Source organism: Cryptomeria japonica, chromosome 11 (assembly GCF_030272615.1).
Source record: "Cryptomeria japonica chromosome 11, Sugi_1.0, whole genome shotgun sequence".
NCBI classification, from domain to species: Eukaryota; Viridiplantae; Streptophyta; class Pinopsida; order Cupressales; family Cupressaceae; genus Cryptomeria; species Cryptomeria japonica.
In genome coordinates this window covers 57,002,115-57,013,286 of record NC_081415.1, presented here as the reverse complement: position 1 = coordinate 57,013,286, position 11,172 = coordinate 57,002,115, and positions in this window count along the sequence as shown.

The following is an 11,172-nucleotide window of genomic DNA, read 5'->3' as shown; positions in this document are numbered from 1 at the left end:
ACTGCCGACCGACAGTACTACTACCACTGGTAGCAGCCGCTACCGACCAGTAGCACTGCTACCAACTGGTAGTATTGCTACCTACGGGTAGCAGACACTACCAACCCGCGTGGTGGGACTAGCCCGCCACGAGGTAAGGTAAGGTCAACGATAAGCAAATAAAATACATGCCATCCAAAGCATTAAAAATCCATACGCCCAAAATTGTTTAAACATGAAAACGATTCATTCTCAGATCATTTCACGGGCACACACATACACAATGCCAAATCCAAATTTTAAATGGATATTTACCAATAAGGCAAATGGTGAAATAAAACCCCACAAGAACTCCAAATCTTGGGCGACTAGATACTAGAAATCACACAACAAGCTAAATCTAGTTCATTCTTTCCAAATAGAAGAGGTATTTCCAGAAGTTGATTTTCAAGAACACAACATACAACAAATAGAGAAATGAACCATTTCTTTCCTAAAAGCAAACATAGGATATAAGATTCACAAAATCAACATCCACAGGCATTCCTTCTTCCATTCCAATCATTCCACAAGAATTTACAAGGAAATTTGCATATTTTCAACACACAGGAAGCAACTGAAAAATTCAAAATCAAATATAAAACAAGAATAGATTATCCAACCTGGAAGCAAACTAGCAAGCACAATGAAGGAAGAATCCCAATCCTTGCAAACCAATTTGAATTCCAACTCCTCCTTCCATAATAGTTTTCCAAATTTCTCTCCAGAAACTCTCCCCTTCTTCCCATGAATCTCCAGACATATATGGAAAAATAATTTTTAACCTAAACTTTCTAGGTTGAAAGTTTTTCCATCCAATCAGATTTAAATATTTTTTTAAAAATTAAAAAGGCAATCAGATTTACTTTTTTCCAAAAACAATTATTTTTCAACAAATAAAAAGCAAGGGTCAAATGGAAAAGTAAAAAGACAAGCTTTTATTAATTTCTATTTCCAAAAATACTTTCTTTCAACATAAGCCTTTAACATTAAAATGGCTAGGCAATTATTTATTTCCACAAAATATATCAATGCCACTCTACACAATAAAATAAGCCATTTAACCATTTAATCTAGCAAATCATTAATTAATAAATCAATAATCACAGCATAATAATTAACCAATTACGCCAACATAAGATAGCATCATCCATTTAATTAAATAACCATTTAAATAAATGGAAATACGCAAAACAAAGAATGATCAAATGACGACTCTCAGATGACCAAACCAAAGCACCATGACTCGCATACCAGCCAGACGGGAAAGACAACCGACTAGCAACACTCACACGGGTGTAACTGCGGTCAAGCTAGGGTACAACAACTATCTCCTCCACTCCCATCGGACATATAAGGCATGCTCAGACCTGTGAAACCGAGTGGAGTCGATATCCCGTACCTACCGGTACTAGTACCTGCAATGTCCTACACCAAAAGAATCCATACATGCATATAGACAATATATATATATATATATATATATATATATATATATATATATATATATATATATATATATATATATATATATATATATATATATATATATATATATACAGACACGACATGCACACCAATGAAGGAGAATCGTGATGTTCCTTGTCTCACTGGAGTGATTGAAGGAAAATCATCTCATCGCATCCCATACACATGCAAACACACAACACCTAAATACACATCACACATATAAGGTAAGAGTGTCAGTCCATGATAATGATCCATAAAATAACATTAATCATAAGCACTAAGATACTGCACAAAATCATACACCATAAATCTAGATAAAGCATGAAATGACATCACATAACATATGAGTCAATATACAATAATGTTCCACCGAAGTCAATCAAAACATACAAAAATAGTCTGATCGAGGAGGGGTACTATATAGATCATCTGTATCAATATATACATCCATATACATATATGCAGAATTCTGAGTATACATCCAATTCAGAGAAAACTTGCAGTTAAACTCGAGATGGAGGAACAAAAATACTAAGAATTTAAACAAACTAACCAAAACAACTAAGTGTCAGAGATAATTTATCATAAACAACCCATCAATCTACATTGCCTTCAACAGAACTTAAAGCAGAACCTGACATTTGGTGTCAAACTAGCCCTAGTAGAGCCAAAAGAGACGATATAGTTTAGAGTATATCAAAAGAGAATCAAAATCTACCCTGAAGATAGAAAGCAAGGCCTAGGATTCAGGAGAAACCAAATTCCTTTTCATTCGAGCCTTGCTTATCGGCAGTCCTGGATTACCAGAGGATTCTCCTGGGCTAGGTGCAGAAGCAAGGGGGAGCTCTACGTCATCAAGAACTACTTTAATGCCTTCCGCCTCCAAATAGTTAGTTAGCCATCTTTTACAAGTCGATTTTTTAACATGCAAGAGCCATGTAAGAAAGTAGAAATTATGCTACCTTATCGGATTATAGGCCGCAAAGACTAACTCATCTTCGATTTCCAAAATTGGAAATCTTGGCACAGGTTTGTTCTTCCACATGAACCTGTCATAGTGTTTAGGCTTAGGGACAGTTAAATCATCAACCACATTAATGACAACCCTATCCAATTCACCCAACAAGTCAATCCATAAATATTTATGTGTATACATTTAAGGTAAAGGGACAACTTAACCAATCCCTACATTTTCTTCCCAAACACCATCAACACCTTGGTTTGCTAAGGAATTCACAACCATATCTCCTTTCCTGTAAATATGATTGATTGTAGTGTTTTTGAAGTATTTGAGCAACTCTGTGGCTCTAGACACCAGATTGTTTAATTTCCAGTTTGGAGTTTTGCTTGAACTAATTGCATTAATGGTGATAGTTGAATCTCCTTCTATCTCCAATCTTCTAATGTTTAAATCCTTGCATAAGAGGAGGCCTGAGATAAGAGATTATAGTTCTACCTCATTATTTGTAGCCAAGCATATGGGTTTGGAAAATTGTGCCACTATTGATCCATCCCAGAGGTAGATCACTCCTCCTATTCCTGCAATGTCAGGATTGCCTCTAGAGGCACCATCAAAATTTAATTTAAACCAACCTTTACTTGGCCTGGACCATTTACATTCTTTCCTTAAACTCGAGGATCTAGCTCACCCAGGGCCATAGAAGAGGGGAATTGTAAGTCCATTCCAAGACTTTCTAAGTTGTTCATCCCTTGTTGTAAAAGGAAGGTTATTGAAATGACCATTTTTTAACTTGTTGTTAGCTAATTCTATGATAGATGCTTCTATTTTATTCCATAGTCGATCTTGGGATAGGGCCTTGTCTTTAAAGATCCTTCTATTCCTTTCCTTCCATATTTCCCATAAGAGGATCGATGGGGAAATAATCCAGAGTAGTCCACAAAGACTAGATTTTAGATGGGATGGCCAGCATAGCAAAAGATCCAACAAATGGTTGGGGAGGGTAGTAACCCAATTTAATTTATTAATTAACGGCCTCCAACATATATTAGAATAATGGCATCTAAGGAGCAGATGATCCACATATTCTTCATTGCTGAGACATAAGGGACATCTACTAGGCCCTGCATAACCTAGCTTCTTAAACTAGTCTGATGTCAATATCCTCTTTTGTATTGTTGTCCATAAGAAAAGACCTGCTTTTGGGAGACACTATTTGTCCCAACAAAGTGTAATAGGTAGTTATGTTTTAGAGGGGTAAAGCTTATTGCAGAGGGAATTATACCCCTCCTTGACTCTATATTTTCCAGTAGGAGATTTGGACCATATAAGACAATCATCTTTATTGGTAATTTTTAACTTTCTTTATGCCAAAATCTCTGCAAGCATTTTACCCTCCTCAAGAGATAAGCCCAAGTCCTTAGATGATTTTCATCTCCATCCTAGGGTTGGGTCGATTGGATGGCTAACAATATAATCAGCCACAGTATTACCAATTCTATCTACCAACCTATTTTTAAAAATTTGATCATTAAGGATTGCATGAATTGGTGGATATCCCCCCATGAATCTTCCCAAAATAGTGCTTTGTTCCCAGAACTTATATTCCATGATAGATCATGAGTGAGAACATCCCTATAGTTAAGCAGAAAATTCTATATTCTAGAACCATGTGGGGGGTTGATTGTTCTAAAGATGCTAGTGGGGTTAGAAGAGTCTAAATATTTGCTAGCTAGAAATTTCACCCATCTTTTGAATGGTTCCTGGTAAATTTTTAATACTAGCTTGGCCCCTAGAGCCTTATTTTGTAGCTTGTGGTCTCTTAGTCCTATTCCACCCCGATCCTTGGGTCTGCAGAGTTTCTCCCAAGCTATAAGTGCAAATTTTTTCTTTTCTACTATTCCTTGCCAAAGAAAGGTTCTAAGCTTTTGGTCCAGGTTCTTTTTCACTCCTTTTGGCAAAGGAAAATAGGTCATTTGATATTGAGGAAGAGCAGAGAGAACAAAACGAAGCATTATTACTCTACCAGTTGCTAACAACCATTTACCTTTCCAACTTTGGAGTTTTTGGTCAAGCTTGGTCAGAATATGCCCCCACAGATTGGATGACCTAAGCCCTTTGTCCATGGATAGGCCTAGATATTTACAAGGGAGCATACAGATCTGGAAGCCTAAAATACTGACAATATCTTTGGATAGTTTCTCCTTCGTAATGAAGAAGTGTAGGTTTGACTTATCTTTGTTTGCCTTTTGACCTAAGGCTCTGGAAAACCAATCTAGGATAATGTTAAAGTTTCTAGCTTCTACCAGGATACTCTTCCCAAAGATAAGGCCATCATCAACAAATTGTTGATGAGTGATGGGAGGAATACTATAGGATATTTTGATTCTATTAATACTGCTCAATTCTTAAAATTTCTGAATGGTCCTACCTAAAGCTTCAGCCATTATAATGTAGAGGAAAGGTGATAACGGATCTCCTTGTCTCAACCCTCTTGACATATCAAAGAAGCCTTTTGGTTGTCCATTGACCAGGACTAAGATCTTGGGTGTTGAGATGCATTCAAAGATTAAGTTGATCCACACATTGCTAAAACCAAAAGCTTCTAGGCATTTACAAAGAAACCTCCAATTTACCATATTGTATGCTTTCTTAATGTCTAATTTGATGAACATACTAGCTTGATGGTTATTTTGAACATAGTGCATTTCCTCTTGTGCAACGATGACTCCATAAAAAATAGACCTAGCACAAAACCTGTTTGTTCTTTAGAGATGATGCTTAAAAGTATCGTTTTTAGTCGGTTGGCTAAAACTTTCGAAAATATTTTATAAATGGTGTTGTTGGTCCTCACAACTGGAATTGCAACTAGGTAATAAAAACACAATTTAGGGATTGGACATCCTTACTAAACAACTAGATTTCTTGTAGCAAAGCCTCATTTACTTTATCAACCAAGGATGTAAACTTGAAACAGGCTAGCACTGTATGTGCACTAAGTTCATATCACAACTATTCTATCATATTGCAAGAAAGGAAATTCTCTGAAATAAATGTGCAAAAACATAATGAACTAATACTTAATCAGAATTCACAATTGAAAATAATTTAAGCAACTTCTACCAAATGATAATGTTCTGGCAAGCGGGTAGAAACTACTTTGTTGCTGTGGCTGCAAGAATAGACACAGGAACTGTTTCCAGTGGTTGCAGGAACAGTCAAATGTTGAAACAACAACTATTGTAAGATAGAAATTAATTGAAAAACACAAAGGACTACTCACCAAGTGGCCCCCCTTGAGTGAGTATATCAATAACTTCTTAGATTTGAACTATTAAGCTCAAAATAACATTGATTTCTTTATTCCAAATTGACTGTGAAAATACATAAGTCTAAAAGCTGTGTATTACAAATTCTATGGTTGTTCTCCTCCTAGCGAGAGGAGATAGAGACCTTTTATTTAAATGGAAACTTATAACAGATTCCTAACTGATCAAGCCACATTCCAACGGAATAGGCGAACAGGTTTTATTATACTAAAGAAGAAGTCAGCATAGGAAAACAGAACAACATCTGTCCTGCAGTTGAGAAGATATAGCATGACTTGCTTCCTAGATCTAAGCTCCACTAAGAACAGTTATAAATGTCTCATAAACCATTATGTTGAAGAAACGGTCAAGTGGCTTCGATCTTCTTCAATGTTGCTTTTCTTTGATTGGGTCTGCATCATGGCGGCATGCTTGGTGTTCCTCTAAACTGCCAGCTTAGTCGTTCCTTCTTATTAGCTGACCCTGCATCATGATGTTAACATGCACAACAAGCATGTGTATATACTAATGTTAACATGACATAAATTAAACCATACTTAAGAAGATTGATTTAGATATTTTGCATAGATAAACCATTTAGAAACCATTATATGACAACCTTAAGTATCAGACAAATCAGTTCCAGAAACACTTAAAAGGCATTATCTAAGAGAGTATCCTGATCCAAATATCATCTAAACACAAGACCTAGGTAGGAATACTATGATAAAAATCTATCAAAACAGAGCCATTATTTAGGCTCAACATCTCCCCCTATCCTAACTTCTTGTTGATCCTCCAACAAAAGAAAAATTCCAAATTCTGGCATTGATTCTAAAATTACCAAGGGTAACCTGCCCAGAACCTCCTGCAGACAAACTCCAGTAGAATCCTTTCATCTTTTCCAATCGCATCCACCTGGTGCATTCTACTGCTTCACTATATGATGGATCACTATCTTTGCATGCCATTAGTGGCCATAGGAGGATTGGAGGCTAAAAACTGAGAGGCAACGAATGTCTTCCTTTCGTTCTTCCCAAGTGTATATATTTGGGTGCTCTCTTCAGTTTTGCATGATAGTTTTGTAAGGAATGTGGCTCAGATTGCTTCAACTCATCTAGCAGGCTATTCTAACGTTGGACCAAATGTCTTATTGCTACCCATCCTTCTCTTGTAGCCATTTGCTCATATTACTTATATACTTCCTCTCTTAAGGGTATAATGTCTTTCCCAAAATCTGGCTGATATACAATATTTTGCCAGTCAAAATAAAGCCTTCTTGGCTCTCTTGATTCAACCCTTAATGGCAATGAAAGGTCAAGTTCTTCCTTTCTATGTATCTGGAACTGCTCTCCTCTTGCAATTTCGGTTTGCACCCATGACATGAGAGCTCTTAGCTGGATGTCTCCAATGTAGAGGAGAGGGTTCCAATCAACATCATCAGGAACAGCGTAATTATGTAAAAAAAATTCATAGAGCAGATTCTTGATGGCTGTAGGAGATGTTTGATAAACATGATAGAATTCCTCGGGTGTCTGCAATGAGGGACTTAGATCCCTGACAATTCTCATCATCTGGAAACAAATATGTTGTTCCTTTAAATACAAAGAGTAAACCCGAGGAGGTGCTCGACATTGCATTAGCTGCGGTACCATAGTGGCTACCGTTTCCACCTTAGTTTTAAGCTGAGCAATCTCCTCATCTTTTTGTTCAATGATCTTCTTCTGCTGGTTAATTATCCTTTGTATTTTTGCTTTTTCCAATTCCCATTCCTGGTAAAGGGTAAGTGCCACTGCATGACTGGTTCCTACTTCAATAACCTGCTCTGTGGCGGATGCTAAACTATCAAGCCCATCAAAACCTACTTCTTCCTGCAACTGCTCATGAAGGTTTTGCAGCTCTTCTTCTTCATCTTTTTCTTCTTCCCTTTGGAGTTCCTTAGGTGGAGAAGAAGGAACATCACTCTGGGGTGGACTGTGTGATTCTTGTTCTGGAGAATCAACCAGAACGGTGACATTTGGCTCCACTAATTGTTCCCGATCTTTAAGCTTTTTCCGGAGCCTACCACTGCTTCTCCAAGACTTTCCTTTAGTGGCTGCAGGACTGCTTCCCGTAGCTAATTCCTCAGCTACTTTAGTGGTTACAGGAGAAACCATTTTTGTGACTTTCCTTTTCTTGGAAACAGGAGAGCGTAAATCCCCACTTTTACTTTTCTCCTCCTTCTTTTCTATGTCAATTTGTTTCCCTTTGCCTTTTTCCCTTTGTGTAGCAGCCCTAGTTTTCATTAGGATTTGAGAAGGAACCCCTGCTAAAGCTTCTTCTTGTAAGGGTTCCTCTACTTCAGGATTATTTTGCTCTGGCGATATCCTGGAGGATGAGGGTTCAATGGGAGAACCAAGTTTTTCAAGATTTTCAAAATTTTCCCGCTCTTGAGATGGAAGTGGTTCCACTGGACCCACATTATCTACCCTAAATCTTCTAATTTCAACAAATTCATTCCAAGACATCAGAGAGACATCTCTTAAAGATATTTCAACCAACAACTTAATCAAACACTGATGAGAAACAGAGTGAGGCCTACCTTTCTGGGTTTCTGTTACGCTTGTGGAAAGAGGATTGTACAATATGTTTGGAACATTCATCCTTCTCCCGTGGCGTAGATGACTCAGAAGCTTGAAATGATGGGAATGTAAACATGAGAATCTTCCTTCACGTGTTAAATACTTCAAGACATACAATGCTACTTCTCTCCATTCGGGTAGAAGAGATTCTCGTTTAACTCCCTGTCTATCTATTACCAAAGGTGGGTCTCCCTGTCGTGTAAACTCTTCTCTCGCACTACGTGCATCCTTAGATTCGGGGTATTTTTCTCCATCTGTTGGCAACCTAGTTACTTCCATAATTCGTTCCTCTATCACCACAACTCTCAAACCTTTTACTTGGGATTCTCCATCTAAAAACGTGTGGGTAAATTTTCTTGCAATTTCCTCATTAATCTCAATCAGCTTCAAAAAATAATCTAGCCACCCACTATTGCAAAACACTAGCTCACAATCTTGGTCTTGAAGAAGAATTTCACGAACTGTCGGTTCATGATGAATAGGTGGACCACCCATTGCAACAATAATACTCTCAACTCACCAATGGCGTAAATTTGCCCAATTTTGTAACTAAAATATACTCAATATGCTCTTATTTAGTCGAAACCCAATTGCAATTCTAAAATAACTCAAGGCAGACAAAATGACAGAGTACAAAATATCACCTCAAACCAAAAATTTGAAAAATTTAAACTCAATATGTGATGACATAAGAATTATCTGTTAGAATAATTCACATCGTACTTCCCCTCCCAACCTAAGGTTTAACAGGTGTCCACACATGCGGAGGAGGACTAAAAAGGACACTATGCAAATATCATAATGATAGGTAATATGGTTTAATTATATACATGTAACAAAAATAAATACACACGAGCATACCTGACACTGTGCGATAATGACTACAACTGAAGAAATTTATTATATAGGACATTGAGCCACCATGCACGAAAAGTAAGATGGAAATGAATGAAGGAAGTGGAAGGAAATGAGTGAATGTGGAAATGGAATATTTATTGCGCAGAAATATACTTCCACCAGATATGGAAGTATTTATTATGAGCATGCAACAAAGATTTAGGATGAAGAAGTATCGACAAAGTCGTCGCTTGTTGCTGTAGGAATCTCAAGATTTTTTGGTGTGGAGAACTATTGTAGGAATTCATCCTTGTTAAGAGGCTTGTGGTAGAGGTGCAGACGATGACCATTTACTAACAATTTGAATTTGAGAGGATCAATTGTGGATAATCGTACGACACCATTAGATAATGTTTCAGTTATCTCCTAAGGCCCTAACCAACGCGTTTGCAATTTTCCCAAGTTGTCTTTATACATTGAAACATAGAGAAGGGCCCAATCTCTTGGCTTGAATGTTTTGTCTTTTATATAACAATCATGCCACTTCATGCATTGATTTTGAATCGTTTCTATGTGCTGCAGGGCTGACTTTCCGATTTCATCTAAAGTATTAAGCTACAGGAGCCTTTCCTGTTGTGTTGCAGAAAGAGTCATATCCAAGGCAATGGTTGTTCTCAAGGTTTTATGCTCAAATTCTACAGGCATCATAGCTTTTGTCCCATACACCATTTCAAAGGGTGTAAACCCTGTTGTGGTTTTCCAAGTGGTTCAATAAGCCCGTACTGCTTCAAATAACCCGCTAGACCAATCCTTACAGTTAAGAGCTACTATCTTGGTCAATATAGAATCAAATTCCCTATTAGTTATTTCTGTTTGACCATTCGCTTGAGGATGGTAGGGAGTGGACTTTCTATGCCTTATATTATATTCATTAACCAGGGCGATGATCAAAGTGGAAGTGAATTGTGCCCCTTGATCTGTCACAATCTCTCTGGGAACTTCATACCGAGTAAAGATCTCTTCATATAAAAATTATGCTACCTTATTATCCCTGGCATGCTTGAATGCTTTGACCTCAACCCACTTTGTGACATAGTCGGTACATACAATAATGTATGATCGACCATTTGATGATGGATCAATTGGCCCAACAAAGTCTAAGCCCCATTTGTTAAATGGTGTAACAACCACTTGTGGATGTAAAGGCATTCATTAGACTGAGTTGGTCTTCCCATTCACTAACATCTGTCACATTTCCTAGTATATTTGACTGCATCCTTATGCAAAGTTGGCCAATAATACCCCGTGGTCAGTATCTTGAGAGCTGTTCTCGTGGAAGCAAAGTGACCTCCACAAGGCTCATCACGATAGGCATGAAGGATATCATAAGTTTCATCTTTTCTAACACATCGCCTCATAACTTGATCTAGCCTTGTATAGAATAAACAATATGTTATTCATGAAAAGTCGAAACTCTTTTCTACTAGCAATCTTCTTTCTTTTGGCGAGAAATGAGGAGGAATCTTGTTAGCTGCTAAGTAGTTAGCTATGTCAGCATACCATGGAATGTTCACATTAATTGAAAACAAATGCTCATCTAGAAAAGAATTATCAATGGCTTCAGGACTATCCGGTATTTGAATTTTGGATAGAAAATCTGCCACTACATTTGCTTTACCTGGCTTGTCCGTGCTAGTGATGTCAAATTCCTGCATTAACAACAACTATCTTGCCAACCTACCTGTAATGAAACTTTTATTCATAAGGTACTTGATGGCTCCATGATCAGTATGCACAAAAATTTGATAACCAGTGATATAGTGTCTGAACTTATTGAGGGCATAGATAATAGCTAACATTTCCTTTTCAATGATAGTATAATTTAGCTCTGGTCCTTGCAAATTTTTGTTGATATAGTAAATTGCATTCTCCAAAACTTCTTGCTTTTGCCCCAAAACTA